Raw genomic sequence first — 25,630 nt, forward strand, 5'->3', positions numbered from 1 at the left:
GACGGGTGGTGGTACATGAAGGTTTGGTGAATTCGGCAATGATTTTGTGAAGTTCTATGTTGGGGTTTTTACAGTTTAGGATTCAGGAATTGTAGTGGGCTTTTTTTAGCTTTCCGGATTTCGGCCTTGTAGTGGCGGTGGTGCTGGGCCAAGGTGGATCTGCTCAGGGTTGTATTGTCTTTCCGCCATTTGCGTTCTAGGGATTTATATAGCTGTTTTGCGGTCTTCAGTTCTGGTGTGAACCATCTAGGAAAATGGCCCTGGCGAGCTGATGGTTTACAAGATGGGGTGAGCGAGATAAGAGGAGTTGAGCCAAGAGTCAAAGGCGTCGGAGGTTAGATGTTCGTTGGGTAGGCGGGTCGGGGAGAAGACCGAAGGAGTGCATCGGCTAGGTCGGGAAGGATCTTTAGTTTTTTCCAGCATTTGCGTAGGTTCAGAGGTTCTGGTAAGGGGAGCAGGATGGGTTGTTACTTCTATGAGCAAAAACGGCAGATTTGAACAATTTTAAATCTGAATATCAAGCAATCAGCACTAACCTGGTCGGCCTGTTGGTCCAAGAGCAGCAAGTGCCGAATGTAAGAGCCCCCCTGTGGATCCTGCTCCCCCACCGGGACTGAACAGCCAGCGGGGGGAGGAGCACGAACCCCAGGGAAACCCTCTGGGGAATAAAACCCTGGGCGATATGGATGGAAGCTCCTCGGGTGGATGGAAACCTTCAGGCGATGAATCTCTGTGGTAAGGAGGCGCGGGTTCTATAGGGTAAGAAAATGATAGGTAAGTTATGAGAGAGGACGGAAGTAAAGAGACAATAGTGGAATGTCAGGGGTAAGTTCTTACGGGATTTCCAATTCGGGTTTAGACTTTAAATGGGGTATTGCGGCACCAATGTTATAGGAACAGTCTGTGATCTGGACCCCGAATGCTCCGGAGGTTCCTGAAAGAGGGTTAAGAGTAAGCAAAGGAATAGGAAAGAATGTGGAAGTCCAAGGAAGGGGTAACTCACTGTTTCAGAATGGATGGGGATACCGCTATTACCCGATCGCTTGAAAGCGCGAAGAGGATCGGATGAATCAGAAGTACCCGGAAGTGGTAGCGGAATTGAGAGGGTCGTGAATAGATGGCGCTGTAAAGGTAATCTGAAATAAGCAAGAGAAAAAAACCAAGGAGATCAGCACAGGAAAGGAATGTACCAAGTTCGGAAGGATCGGATAAGCCCTAGGTACGAATTTACGGAGCTCCTCTGCAAACAGTAGCGACGCTTCAAGAAGACCGTCGCTGGTCCTTTAATAAGATCACGTGACTCGCTACAGGCGTCACTCGAGGACATGAATAGAGTAGACTGCTGATGTTCGTATAGCCGGGATCGGCTGCCCTCCCTACAGTAGAACGCTGAATCGAACCACACAGCCTTCTCCTGTAAAACAAGGACCAACGTCTGAAAGGTGTAACACGGGTGAGCGAATGGCAAAAGAAATAATGAAGTGACCAGATGATAGGGATGTGGGGGTTTAGATGAATCAGTTGTGGGAGCGTATGTAGTCTGCAGCCTCACGTATCCTGTTGCCACCATCGCATGTCAAGCACAGCCTCACATGTGCAGCGGCTGCCATCATATGCCAATTTGAAAAACAAAAACTTGGAAGGCAACACTCAGCGCGATCCTTCAACAAAGGTTCAGAGATGTTGTATTGAGATGTAAGATGTTTTTGTACTCATGTTTCCTCGGTTTTAACTCAGTCTACATGTGTTTCACGCTTTTAGAAACAGTGATCAATAGGCTGATATAAAGAGAGGAAAAGGACATTTTCCTAATGATGCATAGTAAAATGTACTGAAGTAGCATGTCATTATTTTGTTGGAAGGAACAGCAGCAGAGATGTCCTTGCACTGCTTGTCTCATCTGGGAATCAGACCTAGAGTGTGTATCTAGGCAGTAGTGTTGTGTATAGGTGTGTACAGAACTCCAGGTTGCTGCTTTGCAAATGGAATCTAGAGGAACATTTGCAATGAATGCTATGGTAGCCCCTGTGTCCCGAGTTGCATGAGCTCTAGGAGTGAACGGTAGATCTCTCTTGGCAAGAGAGAAACCGTGTAATGCAGTTTACGATGCACCTGGAAATAGCTGACTTAGAGACAGGGCCCCGCTCTCTACCAGCTGCACCTGATGCAAATAAATGGTTTGTTTTTCTCAGTGGTTTTGTCTTTTACAGATAGTTTTCTTTTTTTTATTTGTATTAGGTTGACAAAACCTTTTACAAAAAGAACAAAATAGAATACAAAAAAGAAAGAAAACACTAGACAATTTCATATCCAGATAGTAAATTATGGCTCTCCTCACATCTAGTGTGTGGAGGCTCCTTTCTGCCATGTTAGTGCGGTTCTGGAAAAAGGTGGGTAGTTCTATGGACTGGTTTACATTGAAGTTTGCGATAAATGTGGATGCAAAGTGTGGGTGTGTGCGCAAAGCCACATCGTCATCGTGAATCGCGAACAAGGGGTCCTGAACTTAAAGGGCCTGCACTTCACTAACTCTCCTTATAGAGGTGATCGCCACTAGGAAGGCGGTCTTGTTGGCGAGTGCCTTAAGGCTAGCCTTGTGCAGTTGTTCAAAGGGAGGTCCCATTAATCTGGTAAGAACATTCAGATCCCATCCGGGAGCTGGGTTGGTGATAGGGGGATGAGGTCTCTTTACCCCCTCCAAAAAGACTTTAATCACAGGAATCTTCCACCACAAAACCCTGCTCTGGGACATGGTGTACGCCAAAAGGGGCCGGCTAAGTGGACCTTTAGGGAATTGAAAACCAGTCCTGAAGCTAACAGGTGAGTCAGGTACAGGACAATATCTTTAGGGGAGCAATCCATAGGATTTATGCCCTTGGAATTACACCAGGTAACAAAGCGCTTCCACTTACTGGAATAGCAATGCCAGATAGGTCTCCAAGCCTATCTGAGTACATGCATGCATCTCAGAGGGAGTTGAAGGTGCCCAAACTCTGATTTCAGGAGCCAAGCTGCTAAGTTGAGTGTTTGGGGGCATGGATGCAGTGTCTCTACCTGATCTTGAGACAGCATGTTGTACGGGCATGGCAGCTTCCTGGGAGAGGAGAATGACATTGCCGTGAGATGGGAGAACCAAGGGTGGCGGGCCCACATCGGGGCCACCAGGATGATCGTGACTGCTGCATCTTGTGCATTATTCTGTTGAGAAGGGGAACCGGGGGATAGGCATAGGCAAATCTCCTGGACCATGTTATCCAGAGACATTCCCCTTGGAGCAGCCCTGTGGGTATCTGGAGGCATAGTCAGGGCACTGGGTGTTTTCCAGGGTGGCAAACAAGTAAATCTCTGTGAAGCCCCATCCTGCAAAGACGTTGAGTAAAATGTACTTTTATAGCTGCCACTCGCGCTCTACAGGTAGTGGGAAGTCTCTGCTGGTGTGATTGGAGGAACATGTGTTTGAGTGCCCAATTCCAGATGTTCTGGGACAGTCTGGACAGCCCTACAGAGTGAGTGCCTCCTTGTTTGTTCAAGTAGTACATGGCTGTGGTACTGCCCGGAGGACTAGAACTGTATTCCCCTGGAGGTATGACTTATGTTATGTTACTTTGCATTTATATAGCGCCTTATGTACCATTGGTATGATCTCAAGGCGCTGGTATGTTGAACGCCCTCGGGAACCGTAGTTCGTCAGTAGAGAGAGTCAAAAGGTGCGTGTGAGCACCGTATATGTGTGCAGCAGGTGTGGTATTCTTATGATAGCTCCTCCTTAGCGGTAGGTATGGTGGTTGAGAGATCATGAGTATGTGTTCGTTCTGGCAGGGTGTTATATCCAGACCGATTCTGGCTGCGTTAGGCCTGAGGAGAAACGCCTAGGCTGGCCGGTGTGTAGCCAGCTGTGTTTAATTAGAATGATGGGGAGTATGAGGCAGGTGTTGGTATGAGAACAGCTATACCGAATGTGCATAGTATCGCTGTGTTCTATTTGAGTTGTGGTGTATAGAAGAGAGTAAGCGTGGAGCAGTGATATGGTGGTTTACATTAGGTGTTTGTGATCTAGCGCACTCCAACCGCTCCATGCACTCCAAGCCTTTCATGCACTCCAAGCCTTTCATGCACTCCAAGCCTTTCATGCACTCTAATCATTTTTGTACAGTGTCCATGCCATGCTCTCAATCTGCTCCATGCTTTCTATCCGTTGCATGTACTCCCTTAGTTCTGTGCACTTTATCTGTTCAATCAGTTCCATGTATTCCTTCTCATGAACTTCGTCTGATCTGTGCATGTTACGCCCTCATCATCCGGTCCACCCACTTAGTCCGTTCCACCCATTTCATCCGTTCTAACAACCTTATCTGTTCTACAAGCATCATCTGTTTCACCCACTTCCTCCACTCCAACACGCTTGCTTCATCCGCTCCAACACGCTTACTTCATCCGACCCACACTCTTCATCCATTCAACCCGCATTATCAGTTCAACCCACGCGATCCGTCCCATGCACTCCAACCGTCCCATGCTCTACATTCGTCTATTCCATTTGTTCCATTAATTCCATGTACTCTTACATTCCGTTCCATACACTGTCATCTGTATCATGTATTCATCTTTTCCATCCTTTCATCCACTTTATTCCTTTCGTCCACTTCGTTCCTCTCGTCCACTTCATTTATTTCATCCATTTCATTAATTTCAACCACTTTACTGCTTTCATACAATTTGTTCCTTTCATCCACTTCACTACTCATTCTATTCAGTTTGTCAGTTTTAATTTACATTAGTGGTTATTAGTTTTCGATTTCTTGTTTGGATCATGATGCTAGATTGTTATTTATGATATAGCAGTTTTGGGATAAGGTCAATAAATTGTTATTATCCAATTTGAGTTAAGAGTCGATATTTTAGGGGAAGAGCCATGTTTTGAGTAATTTGCGGAAAGACATGAGGTCCTCTGAGTCGGATGTTGGGTGGGAGTGCGTTCCACAGAGTGGGGGCAAGGGCTGAGAAAGATGATCCACCTAACCTGACTGAGTTTGTTTTTGGTATGACTAGGAGGCCGGCAGAGCTTGATCTTAGAGTACGTGCAGGATGATAAGGTTTTAGTTTGTCTTGAAGATAAAGAGGTCCGGTTTTATGCATTGCTCTGTGAGAGATGCATAAGGTTTTGAAGGTCACCCTTCGGGCAACCGGAAGCCAGTGCAGAGTTTTGAGGGCTGGGGAGATGTGATCTCTTGGGCCAAGCGCTAGTAGCAGTTTGGCTGCAGCGTTTTGTGCTCTTTGTAGTTTAGTCAGTTGCTATGCGTGGACTCCGAGGTAGAGGGGGTTAGCGTAGTCCAGTCTTGACATAACAATTGATTGGACCACGGAGAGTCTGTTGGGAAAGGAGAGGTATGGAAAAATGCACCTCAGAGTTTTAAGGTGGTAGTGGCAGGACTTTGAGAAGTTGTTGACTTGGCGCGGGAGGGTCTTGTCTGAGTCTAGGGTGCATCGAAGGTTTTTTTACTGAATTAAAGGGCATCTGTGAGTTGCCCATGCAGAAGGCCAAGTTAGTGGGTTTGGAAGAAGTTTGGTGTTGCCACATACCACGATTTCAGTTTTGGAGGGGTTTAGCAAGAGGTGGTTTGCGGTCATCCAGTGATCTATGTCGAGGAGGCAGGAGGCGATGTCGGGTTGGCAGTTGGGATTTGAATTCAGGAGTTTTAGAATTAGTTGAGTGTCATCGGCATAGTTGTAGCACAGGATATTGTGCAAACAGATTATTCGTGGGAGGGTGGCCATATAGAGGTTAAACAGGAGGGCTGCCAGGCCAAGGTGGATCTGCTCAGGGGTGTTTTGTCTTTCCGCCATTTGCATTCTAGGAATTTATATAGTTGTTTAGTGGTCTTCAATTCAGGTGTGAACCATCTAGGAAAAAGGCCATGGCGAGCTGATTTGCAAGAGTGGGTGAGCGGCATTAGTGAGGTTTTGAGCCATGAGTCAAAAGCGTCGGAGGTTAGGTGTTCGTTGGGTGGGAGGGTAGGGGGAGGAGACTAAAGGAGTGTTGGCTAGGTCAGGAAGGATTTTTAGTTTCTTCCAGCATTTGGGTAGATTTGGAGGTTCAGGTTCGGGTAAGGGGAGCATGTTGGGTGAGCGAATGGTGAAAGAAACAATGTAGTGATCGGACTAGATGATAGGGGGAGGGGGGTTTAGATGCCTCAGGTTGTGGGAGCTGAAGATGGCATCAAGTGTGTGTCCTTTATAGTGAGTCGGGCCTTTATGTGGGTTTGGAAGTTAATAGCGTCTAGGCCGTCAACCAGACAGTGGGTAATAGGGTTGGTGGGAATGTCAAGCCATATGTTGAAATCTCCTAGAAGGCGGAGCTTGGGATGGTTTAGTTGGAGGGTGGCAATAAAGTGGCAGAGGTTTTTTGCGAATTGTCTATCGTAGCCAGGGGGTCTGTAGATGATTAGAAAGCTGTGGGAGAACGAAGGGGGGAGGGATAGTTTTATGAGGAGTGATTCGCAGGAAGGAATGGATGGTTGGTTGTCGGTGATTGAGGCGTGGAAGTGAGACTTGAAAGCGATTGCTATGCCTCCTCCTCTAGAGGGACAGTTCAGTGGGATGAGGGAGTAGTCGGGGGGAATGCTTCATTGGCGATAGGGGCGAAGTCGTCCGAGAACCAGGTTTCTGTGATAAAGACCAGGTCGGGTTTGTCAGAGGAGAGGAGGTCAAAGATGCTGTGTCTGTTGTTCGCTACAGATCGAGCATTGAAAAGGATGCAATTTACTTCGGTAGAGGAGGATATTGTGGGAGTGGCAGAGATGGGAAACAGGAGAGAGAGAGAGGGGGGGGTGGGGTGGTTGGTGGTCAATGGGAAGAGTAGGCAAGCAAATGAGTTGGTGGGTTTGGGGGGAGGGGTTGGATAGGTATGATGGGCTTGGCATCGGGGATTTGAAGGTGGGGTGTGGGGGTTAGGAGTTTCAGTTGTGGACAATGAGAATTCGAGGGAGAGGGGTTTCAGGCAGTGTGAGAGGGTGGTGATGATCGTGATTGGGAGGATGAGGTGGTGGGTCAAGATAGGAGAGGCGATGAGAACTGAGAGATTGAGGGAGACCAGGTGCGTTTTCTCTTCAGTGTCTTTGTTGTGATTGGTGTGTGAGAGAGGGTAGGGGGTTCAGATGGGGGGAAAAGGATGTGGCTACTGTTCTTGCTAGGGCGAGGTGTGCAGTTTTTAGGGCGGGGAAGGAGTGTGGTCGGCGGGGGATGATGGTAGGAGTAGATGAGGGAAGCGGGGGTGGATGGTTGTAGGGCTGGGCGTGCGTGGGAGGCTAGCAAGCAGAGCGGGTATGATCATAGTAGGCTGAGGGGTGGAGGGGATGGGAGGAGCCTTGTTTTAGTGTGTTTGGCTCGCCATCGTGCCCCTCTGGCTTGGTGTTTGGAAAGCGGATGGGTAGGGGATGTGGTGGAGGGTGGGATGGTTTGGGAGGGGGAGATGAGAGGTAGGGCTGGCGGGAGAAGGGGGGGCGCACGGGGCTCAATTTCGGTGGACCTTGGTGGATAGGGTGCACTCATGGTTCGGATTAGTTTGGTCTGTGATATAAATGGGGATGGATGATTTCGTTCACACCTTCCCACTTTAGCTATATCAGCGGATGTTAGTTGTTCGCACTCTCTATGATTAACAGTACTACAGCTGTACCTAGCGATTATTTGCACTTTCTAAATTCAACAATATCACCGGTTTATATTATTCACAGTTTTTAGGTTCAACTAAACACAGTGATTTTATTCACATATACATATTCTAAGTTTTACTGTTCGCTGGATGTGATTATTCACTCTTTCTAAGTTCAATTATACCATATGGTTAGATTAACCACAGTTCTTTAAAATTCCACTTAAGCAATAGAAGCTGATTGGCGGGGGCATTACGGAAGGCCCCGGGGCATTACCAGAGTCGGTAATGCCCCCGCCGCAAGGGTTCTATTGCTATTAGTATCCCGGCCTGCAAAATTTGCGTGACCGGGATACTAAAAGTAATTTTTTTCTGTCCCGAAACGCTGCGGCGTTAAAACGCTGCGGTGTTTTGGGACAGAAAAAAAACGACCAAGAAAATGGCCGCCGCCATGGAAAGGGAAAACTGAGTCCGTTTTCCCTTTCCATGGCGGTCATCGGGAGCGACGCGGTAGGAACACTTGTGTTCCCAGCGCGTCCGCTCCCGAAAAAGGATAAAAAAAAGGTAAGTGGGGTTGGGAGGAAAAAAAAAAAAGGTACCTGCGTCCCCGGCGGGGGACAAGGGAAGCCCCCAGCCGTGTGGAGGCGCAGAGCAGCCTGGAGGCTTCCCTCGTCCCCCGCCGGGGATGCAGGATCAAGAAGGTAAGTTGGGGGGGGAGGAAGGGGAGGGGAAAAATTAAAAAAATAATAAAAGACTTACCCGAGTCCCCGGTGGGGGCGAAGGCAGCCTCTCAGCCGCGGGGAGGCTCAGAGCGGCGATTGCCCCTCTTCGAGCCTCCTCATTGGCTGAGGGGCTGCCACGCCCCCCGCCGGGGACAAAGGCCGTGGAATCCCGACGGAGGGATTCCCGGCCGGGTAGGGACCTGGCGAGAGCCAATCAGAATGCTTGTTGCATTCTGATTGTCTCTCGCCGGGTTACTAATATACCATAGGGTGATGTAAATATGTATGTATAAATATAGCAGAATGCAGCTAGACCATAAGTGTGTTAATAGGCTGGCTTTCCAAGTGCAACTAAAGCACGGATATGCTATTGGGCCGGCTTTCTGAATGATATATGATATATTTTATTTGTATCGCGCTCATACACTAGTGTTTCAGAGCGCGACTAGGCAAGGGAGGGGAACAAGAGAGAAAACAGCACAACATAAAAACGATCTTACTAGGCCCAGTGACATTGAGAACGCGCACGTGCATGGGAAAGGGAAAAAGTGCATGGAAGGGGGAGAGTGGAAAGTGCATAGCCGAGGAGCGCAGGTAAATAAAATAAATAAAAATAAATAGAAAATGGAGGCAAACTGTGGTAGTGCAGCCAGCAAGTGGCAAGTGCTGTGTTTAAGGTAGCAGACTGGGTAAGTCTGAATAAGCGCAGAAAAAGAAGAAAAATGGGGGGGGTGGTATGGGTACAGATACAGTCCCCAGTGCAAGGGGTGGCCAGGAGGCAGTGCAGGAAGGTGGCAGGGTGAGCAGGTACCTGGGGGCCCAGGGGACAGAGGGTGGCCAGATGCACAGTGCCAAGAGAGCAGATCAGCAGGGGAGATGGGGGGAGCGAAGGCAGAAGCAAAGAGGAAGGTTTTGAGGTGCTTCCGGAACCGGAGATGGTTCTCCTTAAGTTTTAGTGTGGCAGGGAGGTTGTTCCAGAGGGAGGACCCAGCTGAAGATAGAGATCTACCCCCAGCTCGTTTCTTTGAAAAACGATTGACCCGGAGGGAGTTAGACGTAGAGGAGCGAAGAGCTCGAGAGGGGAGGTATTTGCGGGGCGATAGCTGAAGGTATTTTGGACCCAGGCCCCAGAAAGCCTTGTGGACAATGCAGAGGGTTTTGAATTTAATCCTTGCATCCACTGGGAGCAAATGGGGAGATTTCAGAGCTGGAGAGATACGATCCCAGGGTTTGAGGCCAAGGACAAGTCCCGCAGTCCTGTTCTGGATAAGTTGTAAAGGGCGGAGAGTAGAGGCAGGTAGATTTAGAAAGAGGCTGTTACAAAACTCCAACCGAGAGAGAACCAGAGCTTGGGAGACAGTGAGCTTCTGAGGGAAGGAGAGGAAAGGAAGAATACCTCTGAGGAGGTGCAGTAGGAAGTTTGACTTTTTAGAGACCTCAGAGATATGGGCCGAGAAGGAAAGTGTGGAGTCAAAGATGACCCCAAGGTTCTTAGCCTCGCAGGTAGGGGTAGGAGGAGGGCCAAGGGAGGCCGGCCAGAGAGTGAAGGAAAAGGATGGAGATGGTGTGCCGATGAGGAGGATCTCCATCTTGCTGGCATTCAGACAAAGATCATTGGCGGCACACCAATCTTGAATGGCAGTTAGGCAGTCAGAGATGAGAGAGGGAGAGTAGGTGGGCGAGGGCAGCCGGAAAATGAGTTGAGTGCCATCAGTGTAGCACTGGAAATTTGAGCAGAAAATGGCAATGCAGTGAGCGAGAGTTGCCAGGTATTGGTTGAAAAGCCAGGGTAAGAGGTTAGACCCCTGGGGAACCCCACAGGTGGAGAGGAAGATAGATGATAGGAAAGACCCCAGTTGGAGCTGGGTGGGTCGATCAAAGAGGAAAGAGGACAGCCAGGCCAGAGCCTGATCAGTGATACCCAGATTATCATGGTGACGGTTGAGCAGGATGGTGTGGTTGACCGTGTCGAAGGCAGAAGAGATTAAGAAAGATGAGGACAGAGGCAATGTTAGAATCAAGGTTGGAGAGCAGATCTTCACAGACATTGAGGAGTGCAGTTTCTGTGCTTCTGGCTGCTCTGAAGCCAGACTGGTGGTCATGGAGACAACCAACAGAATCTGAATGAAGGTTAAGCTGAGAGATTGCCAGTTTTCCAGGAGTTTGCCCAGAAAGGGGTAATGGAAATTGGGCAAATTGCAGGCAAATCACAGATATGCTATTTAGGCAGGTTTTCTGAATGCAACTAGACTATGGATATGCTATAGGGCGATGCAACTAAGTCATTGATGTGCTTTTAGGCCGGCTTTCTAGATGCAACTAGACCGCTGGTATGCAATTAGGTAGACTTTCTAAATGTATCTAAACCCCTGATGTGCTATTGGGTGGAGTTTATGAATTCTACTAGCCGACAGTTATGTAATAGGCAGACTTTCAAGATGCAACTACATCATAGATATGTTATTAGGCGGACTTACTAAATGCAGCTAGCCCACTGATATGCTATTAGGTGGATCTTCTAATTGCGACAATTATGTATATGGCAGACTTTCAAATGCAACTACAGCACAGAATACGCCATTAGGTAGACATTCTTCTAGCAAACTAAGTTACAGGTATGCTCTAAGGCGGGCATTCAAATGTGACAACACCCAAGATATAGTTTTAGGTGGACTTTCAGGTGCAACTAGACCACAGATCCACTATTTGGGACGCTTTCTAAATGCAACTACTCCACAGATATGTTATTTGGCAGACTTTCTAAATGCAGCTAGACCACAAATATGCTATTCAGCATCCTTTCTAAGAGCGACTACAGCACGGATATGCTAAATGCTAGATGTTAGGTGGACTTTCTAAATGCAAACAAGACCACAGATATGCTAATAGATAGGCTTTCAAATGCAACTAGATCTCAGATAGGCGAATAGGCAGATAGGCAGATTTCCAAATGCAGGTAGACCACAGATATGCTAATAGGCAGTTTTTTTTTGTCAAAATCTTTTTATTGTTGAAACATCAATGCTTCTTAAAGTCTTTACAGCATAAACAGTGGCACTGTTATTTGCATGCAGTTCAACAATTACAACAAATGCGCCAACTTAAAACCTCAGCAATTTCGCTGTGACCCATTAATATAAGAATGGTTGACATTTCATTTTAACAGGTATAACTCCATTTGTGACATCGTAATTACTCTTGGGAATGTATTATAGCTATTGTATGTGAGGAAAACTAAGAGGAGAAGGAGAGAAAAAAAAACAAAAAAAACATTTCACCAGTACCTCCCACAGTCCAGACATCAACCTTGCCTCCCGGCGTTCTCCCCCCTTCTGTTATCAGGTCGGCAGTGTCCCCTCTTCACTTACAATCCTTCAGGGCTGGAGAAGGTATTTGACCAGTCTTGGTTGAAAGAACATGTGCTCCTTTTCTTCCACATAGTCTAGAAATGGGCCCCAGATTTGTCGGAATTTATCTGTTCGGTTCATTAATGCAGCTGTTAGTTTCTCCATTCCCAGGAGTTCCCAGACCTTGACCCACCATTGTGCAATGTGAGTACCCTCAGGTTCTTTCCAGAAACGCGTGCGTACCAAGCGGGCCGTCATCAGTAGTTGAGTGATTAGCTGCGCTCTGGGGCCAGATTGTGGGTATGAACCGTCCTCGGGGGAATCACCCAGCACCATCACTACCGGGTCCATGGGAAGGAGGAATCCACATATGTCCGTAATTTTGGAGCGAATCTCCAGCCAGAAGGATTGAATAATCGGGCAGTGCCACCACATGTGTCCCAGGTCTCCTTTAGCCCCACACCCATGCCAACAGATATCAGGGTAGTCTGTATTCATAGCATGTAACCTCTGGGTGGAGCCCCGGTGTGAAGGCAGGGTTCTGAGTAATCGGAGTCATGGGGCCCAAACCCGGGGTCAACCCTCTTAAGGAGATCTGCCTGTCCCAGCATCTAAGCGAGGAGCTCGTAGAAGGTAGGAGTGGAAGTTGTGAGGCCCGCGTTTCCCATAGGAGAAAAGGGAGGTGGCAGAGGGGGGCCTCAGCGAATGTCTGTTCTATGTCCTGCCATTTGGGGGGGTCCTCTCGGATAGCCCAGCCCAGAATAGGGGCAATTTGAGATGCTCGATAATACCTAACAATAGAGGGAAGCCCTATGCCTCCAAGCTGCCTGCTTCTGATCAGGATCTTGCGCTGGATTCTGGGCGTTTTACGCTGCCAGATAAATTGGGATATCTCTTTCTGCAAATTTTGTAGATCTCGCTCCGGAACATGGACCGGGAGCCCCTGGAACGCATAGAGAAGACGGGGTAACAAGGTCATTTTAACAGCTGTCATTCACCCCAGCCATGACATTTCCTGGAGGCCCCATTTTTGTAGAGATTCCTTAGCTTCTTTTAATAGCGGGGGAATGTTGGCCCTTACCAGCCCAGAGTAGTTTGGAGTTAGGTACGTCCCCAGATATGAAATTTTGGAGGCTACCCATCTGAAGGAATATGTGTTCTGTAAAGCCTTTAGTACTTCAGGTGTTTCGGATAGACTCAGCCCCTGTGATTTGGCCGCGTTTATCGAGAACCCCGAGATCTGCGCAAACCCATCTAGCAACTCCACAAGCGGGGGGACTGAGGTCTGAGTCTCTCGCAGAAAGCAAAGTATGTCATCTGCATATAAAGCAACTTTATGGGTCTAATCTTTTATTTCGAAAACTTGGATTTCAGGATGTAAGCGGATATGTTGGGCCAACGGTTCCATTGCTAGGGAAAATACGAGGGGCGAAAGCGGGCAGCCCTGCCTGGTCCCTCTGCCAAGGGGTATCTGTGGGGTCCAATGGGCGTTGACTCGAACTTTGGTGGTAGGGATCTGGAAGTTGGTTAAGATTAGCTTGGAGAAGTGCGAACCAAAACCAAAGCCCTTTAACACTGCGATAGTCCCATGACATGCTGTCAAACGCTCGATGGGCGTCCAGTGATAACAGGGAGAGGGGGGCCTGCTATGGAGGGGGCCAGGGCTATCAGATCAATTGCTCTGCGATATTATCATGGGTCGATCGTCCCTGAATTAAGCCCGTCTGATCTCGATTTATTAACCTAGGTAACACCTCCCCCATACGGCGCGCCATAATTTTGCTAAAAAGCTTGGCGTCAGTATTCAGCAAAGCTATGGGCCGATAGGATGCACAATCTGTCGGGTCTTTTCCGGGTTTTAGAATTAGGGTGGCATATGATTCGGCCATGGATCGAGTGACTGAGCCCGAATCCCACAGGGTATTGAATAATTTAGTTAAATGCGGTGTGAGTTCTTCTGCGAAGGTTTTATAGAATTTGTTTGTGAACCCGTCTGGGCCTGGGGCCTTCCCAATGGGGAGGGATTTGATGACCACCTCTATTTCCTCCCCCGATATCGGAGCTTCTAACATTTCCTTTAGGGATTGGGGCAACTGTGGGAGCTCTGCTTTATCTATAAACTCTTTAGTGATGTGGGGGTTTCCTACATGAGGGGTCGCATGTTCCTTAAAAAATTCTTCTATGATGTGACATTTGCCCTCCTCCGAGTATGTGCCCTTGCCTGATTTGTCTCTCAAAGTCTATTCTATTTTGCTTGGTCCGCTTCCCTATTTTGGCCGCTAGTAATCTGTAATTGTTTGGTGCGCATCATCCCGTAGGCCGCCCTCCCCATATGATGAGCTTCCAACGCTCTTTTGGCTACTCTCAGATCTCTTAATATGCCCCGAGTGGGTTTCGTCTTATGCATCCCTTCCAGTCTGAGTACTTCCCTCTCTAATTGTTCTCGCAGCATTATCCTGGCTTTCCGGCGTTGTGCCGCCTGTTCAATTAGGTGGCCCCTAAGGAACAAGTTACTTACCTGTAACTGTTGTTCTCCAGCATGGGTCTGGCATGGATTCACATGCTCATGAATATTCCCCGTCGTCAGGCTGGGAATCCTCGGTAAAGAAAAAACCAGTATCAGTTTCGTTTCTGATCTGTCTTTCGTAGTAATAACCAATCACTGGTCTCTGCGTCATACTGACCACAGCCAATGACTGCCCTCTACCTAAGCACCGCCTCTGGCAGCCATCTTCAGATTTGGAAGCACGTGAAGTGGCAGTATGACCAAGTGAAGAGCCGCAGAGGGGTAGGCGGGAGGGTTCGCATGTGAATCCATGCCAGACCCATGCTGGAGAACAACAGTTACAGGTAAGTAACTTGTTCCTTCTCCAGCATGGGGTCTGGCATGGATTCACATGCTCATGAATAAAGAATACATAGCAGTACACACATGCACAACCACGGGAGGTGGCAAAGGCTCAACATTAAGCATCACATCAACTCAACATTAAGCATCTTACCTCCTCACCAGGCTCACCTCAGGCGAACAGGTTGCGCAGCACTGCTTGGCCGACCCTGGACTCCTCCCTGGAATCCCGGTCGACGCAGTAGAATTTCGTGAAGGTGTGCGTCGACCTCCACGTAGCAGCCCTGCATATGTCCAGCAGGGGCACACCAGATAGGAACGCCGTGGTAGCTGCGATCGCTCTGGTGGAATGGGCTCTCGGACGGCCAGGCAGCGGTCGGTTTGCCAACCGGTGACAGCACATGATACAGCCGGAGAGCCATCTGGAGATGGAAGCCTTCGAGAGAGCCTTCCCCTGATTGACAGGTCCAAAGTTCACAAAGAGTTGTGACGTCTTCCGAAAACCCTTCGTGCGGTCCACGTAGAACTTCAGCGCTCTAGCTACATCCAGCGAGTGCAAAGTCCTCTCAGCCGGCGACGAAGGCGACGGGAAGAACACAGGTAACACCAAGGGTTCGTTGAGATGGAAGTCCGACGGTACCTTGGGCATGAAGGAGGGGTGCGTCCTGAGCACTACCCTTGTGTCGTGGAAAGTCAAGTACGGGGCCTTGCAGGAAAGGGCCTGGATCTCTCCCACTCGTCGTGCGGAGGTGATGGCCACAAGAAAAGCTGTTTTCCACGATAGAAACTTCAACGGGGCCGAGTGCAGAGGCTCGAACGGAGGTCCCATGAGCTTGGTCAGCACCACGTTGAGCTCCCACGCCGGAGCCTTCACCGGCGGGAACGATCTGAAAAGTCCCTTCATGAACTCTTTCACCAGACGATGAGACCACAAGGACGTCCGCCCCGTGGTTCTGGTGTATCGGGAGATCGCAGCAAGATGAATCTTGATGGACGCGTGTGCCAGACCAGCTTTGGCCAGAGTCAGCAGGTACGGCAGTACTTGGGGGGCCGTAATCCGTAGAGGGTTAATCTTCTGTGCGTGGCACCAGTCAGAGAACCTCTTCCATTTGTGTCCGTAGCATTTAAGAGTCGAGGACGCCCTGGCCTTTGCAAGAACCTCTCTGCAATCGGCCGGTATGTCGTATCCTCCAAACTCTAGCGCTGCAGGAGCCAGGCCTGCAAGTTCAGCGACTTCGGGTCGTGGTGGAGGATGGCGCCTCCTTCCCTGGAGAGTAGATCCGCGTCCGCCGGCAGCTTGATCGGCGGGGACGCTGACAAGTCCAGAAGGTCCGGGAACCATATCTGCCTCGGCCACGCAGGTGCGACGAGGATCATCCTGCACCGTGACCTCTTGAGCTGGTTGACGAGCTGGATTAGCAGAGGCAAGGGAGGGAACGCGTAGAGGAACAGGCCCTCCCAGGGGAACGAGAAAGCATCGCCCATGCTCCTCGTCTGGGGAAACCTGCTGGCGAACCTCCGGCACTTGGTGTTCGTCGCCGTCGCGAACAGGTCGATCTGGGGTGTGCCCCACCGTCGGAAGAGGCGATCCACCAGATCCTGCCGTAGTTCCCACTCGTGGCACGAGCGCAGCTCCCTGCTGAGTGAGTCGGCGATGGTGTTTTTTATCCCTGCCAGATGAAACTGCACCAGAAAAATCCCTTGGGCAACGGCCCAATGCCACAGGTCCTGCGCCTCCTTGGACAGCGCTGGGGACCTGGTTCCGCCCTGTTTCCTGATGTAAAACATGGTGGTGGTGTTGTCGGTGAAGATCCTCACCACCTTGCCCTTGAGGGACGGAAGGAAGGACCTGAGGGCCCAAAACACTGCACGGAGCTCCAGGACGTTGATATGCAGGGACTTCTCCGTCGGGAGCCAGAGTCCCCTTGCGTGCAGATTTTCGGTGTGCGCTCCCCACCCTTCCAGGGAGGCATCCGTGGTCACAGTCTCCTGGTGGGCTGGGGTCTGGAAGTCCATGCCCGCCGTCAGATGCGCGCGGGTGCCCCACCACCGTATCGCTCGTCGGAAACTCTCGTCGAGCTTGATCCTTTCCTCGAAGCTGCCCGTCGTCTGGATCCAGCGCGCATCCAGGAATTCTTGCAACGGGCGCATCCGGAGCCTGCACATGGGAATGAGGTAGATGCAGGAAGACATCATCCCGAGGAGGGACTTGATGGACCTCACTTTGGCCGCGTCGGCCACCAACATCCGTTGCACCTTGCCCAAGATGGTCCTGGTCCTCTCCTCCAACGGGGAGGCCAGAAGGGACACTGTGTCGAGCCTGGCTCCCAGAAACAGTGCGACTTGCGCGGGCACCAGGTGGGATTTGGCGTAGTTCACGGAGAATCCCAGGTCCGTGAGGAGTTGGACGGTCCTTGCCGTGTGGACCACGGCGAGCTCCCTCGTCTTGGCGCGGATGAGCCAGTCGTCCAGGTAGGGGTAGACGTGAATCCCCTCGCGGCGCAGCTGCGCCGCCACCGGTGCGAGGCACTTGGTGAATACCCTGGGTGCCGACCGTAGTCCGAAGGGAAGGGCTTTGAACTGGTAATGACGCCCTTGGACCACGAATCTGAGGAATTTGCGGTGCCCCTTTAGGATGGGAAGTGGAAGTAGGCATCCTCCAAATCCAACGACGATAGGAAGTCTCCTTCCTCCAGCTGACCCAGGACGTGCTGGAGGGTGACCATCCGGAACTTCTGCGCCTTGATGAACTTGTTCAGACGTCGCAGGTCTAGGATGGGGCGCCATCCTCCCGTCTTCTTCTTCACGAGGAAGTATCTCGAGTAGACTCCGGAGCCCCGAAGCCTCTTTGGGACGAGTTCGATGGCGCCCTTTCTGAGCATCGCCTTTACCTCCAGGAGAAGTTGAGGGACGTGAAGTTCTTTCCTGGCCACGGGGGGACGCGCGGGCACCTTCTTTGAAACTCGAGTGCGTGGCCCCGGGCCAGGGCGTCCAGCACCCAACGGTCGGGGGAGATGGACTCCCACACGCTGACGAAGCCCGCCAGCCGGCCTCCCACCGGGGTGCTTCGGTGGGGGCCCGACCCCACGGCCGGTTCAATCCTGCTTGGACGCGGCCTTGCCGCCTTGACCTCCTTGGCGACGACGGCGGGGTCCGCTAGACTTGCCTCGTCCTCTGTAGGCCTCTTGCGACGACGAGCGGGCCGCTTGACGGTAGGAAGCAAAACCGCCGCCGGAACCTTTGGAGGCGCCCTTGCCTCCGCCGCTCCGAAAGGGCGTCCGTCGTTGCAGGACTCCAAGGGCCCGGGCCGTCTCAGTATCCGCCTTGATGGCCTGAAGGGAATCGTCCACTGTCTTCCCAAACAGGTTGTTCCCGTCGAAGGGCATGTCCAGGACTCTGGTCTGGACGTCCTGCCGGAAGTCCGTAGCCTTGAGCCATCCACGACGTCGAAGGCAAACGCCGTTGCCCAGCTGGCGGAACCCGGTGTCGGCGATGTCCGTCGCCACGGTGATGGCGTGGTCCGAGGCCACCTCACCTTCCTGCAGGATCTCAAGGGCCTCCGCCCTCTTGTCGTCCGGCAGAAAATCCAGCAGGGGAGCTATCTTGTACCAGAGCTCCCTGTCGTAGCGGGCCACGATAGCCAAGGCGTTGGCCGCTTTAATCGTCGTCGCTGCCGACGAGATGACTCTACGTCCCATAGTATCCAATTTCTTTCCCTCGCCGTCCGGCGGGGAAGTCGATGTGGAGGCCGCACCCCCCCCGCTTTCTTCCTGGCTGCCGCGGAGACGACGGAGTCCGGGGTAGGCTGCGCCAGGAGGCATAGGGGGGCCGTGTCCGGGACCCGGTACTTTTTCTCGTACCGGTCTCTTCTAGCTGGCGTCGTGGAAGGGTTCTTGAGGAGGGAAAGGCCCTCATCCCAAATGTCGTCCAACAGAGGCACTGCGAGGACCGTCTTCCTCTTGGCCTCGCGCCGCTGATAAAGGAAGCCTTCCTTTTTCTTCTCCTCAGGGCAGAGTTGGAAAAGCTCGGAAGCCCTGGAGATCATGGAGTGGAAAGATCCGATCTCGTCGGGCGGAGAAGCCCTGGTGGGAGGCGACGACGGAAAATCCTCGTCGTATGCCTCGTCGTCCGTACCCGTCGCTGCCGTGTCAGTCCCCGTATCATCCCCTCGGGTGGATGGGGAGGAGGGCTGGCCGGGGCGCGACGGTTGAAAAGGAGGTGGTGGATGGATCCTTCTTTTCTTGGTAGGGGGAACACCAGAAGGTCCCGGTTCTGGATCCCCCGACGGGAGAGGTTCCTCCGTCGGTAACGGTAGCCTCGTCCTTATCTCGGAGCATAAGGACTGTATGGCCAACAAAATGGCCGCCGAGTTGTCTTGCGGCGCTGGCAGAGGGGAATCCGACGGGCGAGCAGGGGCCCCGTCGGTATCCTCGACGATGTTGTCGTCGTCACCTGCGTCGGGGTCCATTCCGACGGGCTGGCCTTCTTCCACGCCTAGGCCGTGGCTTAAGACCTCGATCAGCTCCTCTTCTGAGGTTGAGGCCGAATCTCCGACGACGCCCTGCCCCCCCTTCTTCTTCCCCACGGAGGGTTTCACGGGGGTCCTATCGATGGGCACAAAGGAAGACTCCCTCCGAGGAGGCAGGGAGATTCTGGGCCCTGAGGTCGCCACCACTGGTGCAGCCACCACAGGCTGAGCCAGGGCCGCCGCGACCTTTTCGATAGAGGGCTTGGTCGGATGGATCAAGGCCTTCACCACCTTAGGTGCGCTCACCGCCTTATCCTTGAGGGAGGGGGCACTGCCACGCTCCTCCTCTGCCTTAGAGCTCGACCGGGGCCTCTCCAGGAGCTTCGCCGGGTGCTCGGCCTTCCTCTTACCCGACCCAGAGCGTTGGCTCGTGGTTGATGGTGCCGGGGAGGGTGCGCCCTGCCTGGCGCCCGTAGAGCCCGACCGTTCGGCGCTCCCGGTGCCAGCGGACTCGCGGTGCTTGGCCTTATGTTGGGCCCCCGTCGCCGGGGCGCCCTCAAAGGTCTTAGAAGACCGCTCGGATTTCTTCTTCTTCTCGCCAGACGGGCTCTTACCCTCCAGCCAGTTGGCGAGACGTTGATGGCGGTCCTTCATGGTCCGTTCCGACATGTTGCCGCAAAACGCACAGTCCTTCTCCACGTGCGTCTTGTCCTCATGAAGGCAGTAAAGGCAGAAAGAGTGTTCGTCCTCCTTGAAGACGTTCTACAGCTGGCATCCAGGGCAGACCCTGAACAGCTTTCCGGGCGTCGAGCTTCCCTTCTCCTGGGCCATCTCCGAGACCGGGCCTGAGAAGCTTCTGGATTCCTCCGAAGTGTAGCTCGACGAAATCTTCACCCTTGAGGGGCACAGATGAATCCGACACGGGTCCCCGTTGATCGGATGTAGGATCGGTGGAGCTTGAGGCTCTTTTGACCGAAAGAATCGAAGTTTTTTGTGAAAAAAGCGCGAAAAATAGCACTAACGCTCGAGAGCAATAGCACGAGGATCCCAACACATGAACGTGCGGTAAAAATCTGAAGATGGCTGCCAGAGGCGGTGCTTAGGTAGAGGGCAGTCATTGGCTGTGGTCAGTATGACGCAGAGACCAGTGATTGGTTATTACTACGAAAGACAGATCAGAAACGAAACTGATACTGGTTTTTTCTTTACCGAGGATTCCCAGCCTGACGACGGGGAATATTCATGAGCATGTGAATCCATGCCAGACCCATGCTGGAGAAGTACAGCTTTACCTGCGTCCCAGATATTCCCCCACTCCATCCCTTCCGTATCATTTTCGCTATAATATAACTCCATAGTTTCTCTGATATTGGCCCGGATCATTGGGTCATCTAATAAAAAAGTCGTTTAGTCTCCAGGGGGGTTTCATGGGGGGGGGGGGGGTGACTTGGGGAGGGGAGTGATTGACAGCAGGACCGGGGAGTGATCCGCTAGTGCCTCCGGGAGAATTTCAACCTCCAGCACATTTGGAATTAAAGAGTCGGCTTTGAAAAACATATCTAATCTTGAGAAACCCCCATGTACTGCTGAGAAATATGTGTAATTCCTTTCGTCCTGATGACAATATCTCCAGACCTCAATCAGGGAATGATCTTTCAGCATGGAGGTGAGGGCCTTGAAGTTATTTCCATCATTTACTGTTGGCGATAGTGTCTTATCCACTAAGGGGTTGATTACAGCATTAAAATCCCCTCCTAGAATCACATCCCCCTCGGCGTGGTCAAATAGAGCCTTGGACAACTTCGTAAAGAACTGGCTTTGATTAGAGTTTGGGCCATAGATGGAGACCAGGGTGACGTTGCGGCCATCTAATGTAGCGTTAATAAAAACCTCCCTTCCTCATCTCGGAACTCTCCAAAGGACTTAAAAGAGATCCCTTTGCGCACCAAGATGGCAACCCCTCGCTTCTTCAAACCACTTGATGCAAAGTATCTAATGGGATAAAGCCTTCATTCAGGCGGAATTCATCTGCCGGGCATAGGTGGGTCTCTTGAAGAAACGAAAAGGAAGCATCCAAGGACTTCAGTCTGTGGAAGAGTGCTTTACGTTTTAAGGGGGAGTTCAGGCCCTGCACATTAAGTGAAATGAATTTATAGCTAGGGGCTGCCATGGTTAGGTCGCTCAGGTTTCTGAAGCCATTTGGGTCTCCCGGCCATTGCCGGAGCGGTCCATTTCCCTAGGTGGACTGCCGTGAATCCACCGGGGCGAGGGCTGTGGTGAAACAAAACATAATCTCTCTCCGTTAACTTCAGAGAAGAGCAACATATAAAAAACTCATAAAGGCACATAAAAGAAAGACATACAGTCGCCAAGAAACTAGATATTTTCATCCATGTTTGCCATATGCGCAATTCCCAAGGCAATTTAACAGAATTAAATTCGCCTGGCACCATCCAAACCGGCGCCCAAGTTAGCTTCAAACAATAAATTTCCAATACCCAAAACACACTTAACTCAGAATTCCAAGATAGGAGGTCAGTACCGTAAATATACAGAGGCTTGGCATATAGAGTTGGACCCTGCCAGGGGACTTATTTTAGGCCTCAGATGAGGTCTTCTACATAGACCTCCAGGAAAAGAAAGGGAAAGGTTCAGAACAATCTATGATCTCCAACTCATCATCGCTTCGGCTTCCCCACCCCCATGTCCGGGATCCAGCAGTGTCCTTGCAGTGTGTCATCTCCCGAATGAGTCAAAAAGGGACGATAATTGGTCCTCTTGCCTTCAACCAGTGCAGATCTCGGCTCAACTTTTCTCTTCCGAGGATGCTGGTGACGGAGCCTCATTGGAGCCATTAGTAGTGTTCTTTAATTCAGAATTGCCGCTCAAGACCATATCCGAATGGGGCTTGCGACGGGATCTACCTCTCCTAGGTTTCAACCGATGACTCCTCCATCAGGCTTTTCGCTTCTTCCTCCGAGGATACTATGTGGTGTTGATTGCGGTGTTCAAACATCAGCTTACACGGGAACCCCCAACGATAACGAATCTTCCGCTCCCTCAGCCAGGCTGTCACTCTGTGCAGACACCGTCTGCGTGCAAGGGTGTATGGGGCTAGACCCTGAAATAGATGCATCTCAGAGCTCTGAAATCGAATTGAGTCAGAGTCCCTGGCTGCCACCATGATGTCCTCCTTCTGGCGGTAAAAATGCACCTGGGTGAGCACATCCGGAGGCAAATTGTTCTTCATTTGAGCTGAGGAGTACACACGGTGGGTTCGGTCCAATTTTAAGTCTTCGCTTGGTGGCAGCTCCAAGAGGGCCCTAAAGAATGTCTCAACATAATCTGCTAGATCTCTGTCAGGAATTTCCCGGGGCACCCCACAGAGACGTATATTATTTTGTCTCTACCTGTTTTCCAGGTCTGCTTGTTTTGCCCAAATGTCCTCCAAATGCTCCTCCAGGACCTTTACTCTTCCTGCCAGGGCTTCAGTGTCGTGGGATTGCACGCAGGTAACATTCTCCAGGTCATTGACTCTGGATTCTAGCACTCCCAATTGAGATGAGAGTTCTGCAAGTGACTGGGCTAGAGAGTCCTTGGAAGTCTTGATCTCCTTCTTAATTTCCTGGGTGATGTCTTGCTTGAAGGATTTAAACAAGTTTTCCAGATCTTCCCTAGACACCGCCATGTTGGTACTCAACTCCGGGGATGAAGTTGGGGTAATCTCGGCTGTGGAAGCGTTCGCAGTGGGAAGTTCTCTAGGCTGCAGCGTTAAGTAGGCTTGTATGCTGTGTGTTTTCTTTCTGTTCCCCGATTTGGGCATCCCCCAGCAGTGCCGCAGATGTTCCTTATTCAGCTCCGCGTGGTATCCCAAAGTACCTGCTCAGATATCTTTCGGTGACTGTTATCTCGTGTCCACGGGAGCCACGAGGATCCGCCTAAACAGTTTCGGGAAGCAGGCTGGGGCCCCCCGATGTTCTTAGTTTGATCCCTTGAGGGTGTGTCGCTAGTATGTCAGTATTGTAGAGGTAAGGGCTTTTCTCCGTGGGGTCCCCCAACTGAGTCTCCCCAGCGCAGAGGCAGGAGGCGCAGCTCCTGCACCGGAGCGCTAATGAGGACCCCCCGCGAAGTGTCCTCTCCTTGTCCCGGCTGGGCGAGGGCGACCAGCGCTCTGTAGCGACCCACACGAGCAGGGGTTAGTGGAGCTCTCCCGGAGCGCTGTCCACCCCACACTGCACCCCTCCGTGCGACGCTCTCCGGGGCAATCAGAGCGGGCGCAGCGTTGTTGGCGGGACCGGAGGCCGTGGGGGCCCACTTACCGGTATTTTCCCCAGACTGCCAGCCGGTGGGGGGGGAATCACAGGGGCCCAGCCAGATGAGCATGCTGAAACCCCGAGCGGAGCTCCCAGGGGTCGAGTCCCACGGCGCAGCACTTCAAGATGCCGGGGGCCCGGTGAAGAGCCCGCGTCCCCCCGGAAGATTCTTCAGAGGCAGCCGGAGACTCGTCATTCCGCTTCACTCCGGGAGGGAGGCCTCCCTCAGGCGTAACCGCTCCACACCCGAGCCACCCCGAGTCCAGATCCCAGGGGCGGGCCGGGTCGAGGAGACAGAGGGCTCGCCACTCGGCGTCCGCCTGCTGGGCCAATCCAATTCTTTAACCCCCAGGCTTAGGGGGTGCTGCAAGTGCAGCCGGGCCGATGAGGTAGGGCGGCTCCTCTCCGCAGGGATCTCCTGGCAGCCCTCCCCGATGCAGACTCGGCAGGCGTGGCTCCCACACCGGAGCGCCAGTGAGGTCCCCCACGGCAGTCAGGGCCAACTTCTCGATGTTGATGGGGCCGGAGACTGTGGGGACCCGCCTGCCAGCGCTCCTCTCCGGAACGCAGGACCCAGCCAGGGACGTCTGTCGGGACCCCGAGCGGAGCTCCCAGGGGTCGGTGGGTCCCGCCCCGCGATGTCACAGGATCACGAAGACCCAGCGGAGAGTCCCCGCTCCCCTCGACGGTCCCTCAGAGGCAGCCAGAGGGTAGGATGTTGTTCCGCCGCGGGAGGGAGGCCTCCTCTGGGTGTCAGGACGCCCCACCGGAGCCACCCCGAGCCGAGCTCACAGGGGCGGGCAGGCTGATGCCACAGAGTCGGGTGGGCCGAGGGCAGAGCGGGCTCAACATGCGCCGCTCCTTCAGGCTTTTTGGATATCTGCGTGTACACTCCCCAGAAGCGCTTCGCGGCCACCACAGATGTGGGGGCAGCCATCCGGATCCCGAAATCTGCTCTGCTCAGCTCATATGAGGGGTCCTTCCTCTGGGGTTGCTCAGAATGGCGCGCTCTGCCATTTTGGCTTCCTCGGCGTTAGAGTCCGCGGCTCCAGGAATGCCCTAAATCAGTGTCTCCAGCATTCCAACCTCGCCAGTGGTCTCGGCGACATATATTTTCTAATCAGTTTTTGTGTGGGGCAGGAATTCCGCGTAAAATCGGGTTAAATTGATTAACTTCGGCGCTTCGGGTCGGAGCTCAAGGGAGACACATCCGCATGGCGTGCCGCCTAGCCACGCCCAAATAGGCAGTTTTTTTTAATGTAATTACACCACAGATATGCTATTGGGTGGATTTTCTAAATGCAAACTAGGCCACAGATAAGTTATTAGGCAGACTTTCAAATACAACTAGAGCACAGATAAGCTAGTAGGGAGACTTTCAAATGCAACTAGAGCATAGATAAGCTAGTAGGGAGACTTTCAAATGCAACTAGAGCATAGATAAGCTAGTAGGGAGACTTTCAAATGCAACTAGACCACGCATATGTTATTAGGTGGATTTTCAGATGCGACTATAACACGGATATGCTAATAGGCAGACTTTCTAGATGCAATTACACCACAGGTATGCTATTGGGTGGACTTTCAAATGCAACTAGACCACAGATATGATAATAGGTTGACTTTCTAAATATAATTACACAATATATGTTATTAGGCACACTCCCAAATGCAATTACACCTTAGGTATGATATTGGGTTGACTTTCTAGATGAAACAAGACCACAGATGTGTTATTAGGCAGATTTTCAAATGCAACTAACACAGATATGCTAATAGGCAGACTTTCTAAGGAACAAGTTACTTACCTGTAACTGTTGTTCTCCAGCATGGGTCTGGCATGAATTCACATGCTCATGAATATTCCCTGTCAGGCCGGGAATCCTCGGTAAAGAAAAAATCTGCATCAGTTTCGTTTCTGATCTGTCTTTCTCAGTAGTAACCAATCACTGGTCTCTGGGTCATACTGCCCCCAGCCAATGACTGCCCTCTCCCTAAACCCCGCCTCCGGCAACCATCCTCAGATTTGGTGGCACGTAAAGTGGCAGTATGACCAAGTGAAGAGCCGCAGAGGGTTAGGAGGGAGGGTTTGCATGTGAATCCATGCCAGACCCATGCTGGAGAACAACAGTTACAGGTAAGTAACTTGTCCCTTCTCCAGCATGGGGTCTTGCATGGATTCACATGCTGATGAATATAAGAATACATAGCAGTACACACATTCACAACCACGGGAGGTGGCAAAGGCTCAACATTAAGCATTTCTTACCTCCTCACCGGG

This window comes from Ambystoma mexicanum, chromosome 8, assembly GCF_040938575.1.
Source record: "Ambystoma mexicanum isolate Mex_15411 chromosome 8, UKY_AmexF1_1, whole genome shotgun sequence".
Lineage (NCBI taxonomy): Eukaryota > Metazoa > Chordata > Amphibia > Caudata > Ambystomatidae > Ambystoma > Ambystoma mexicanum.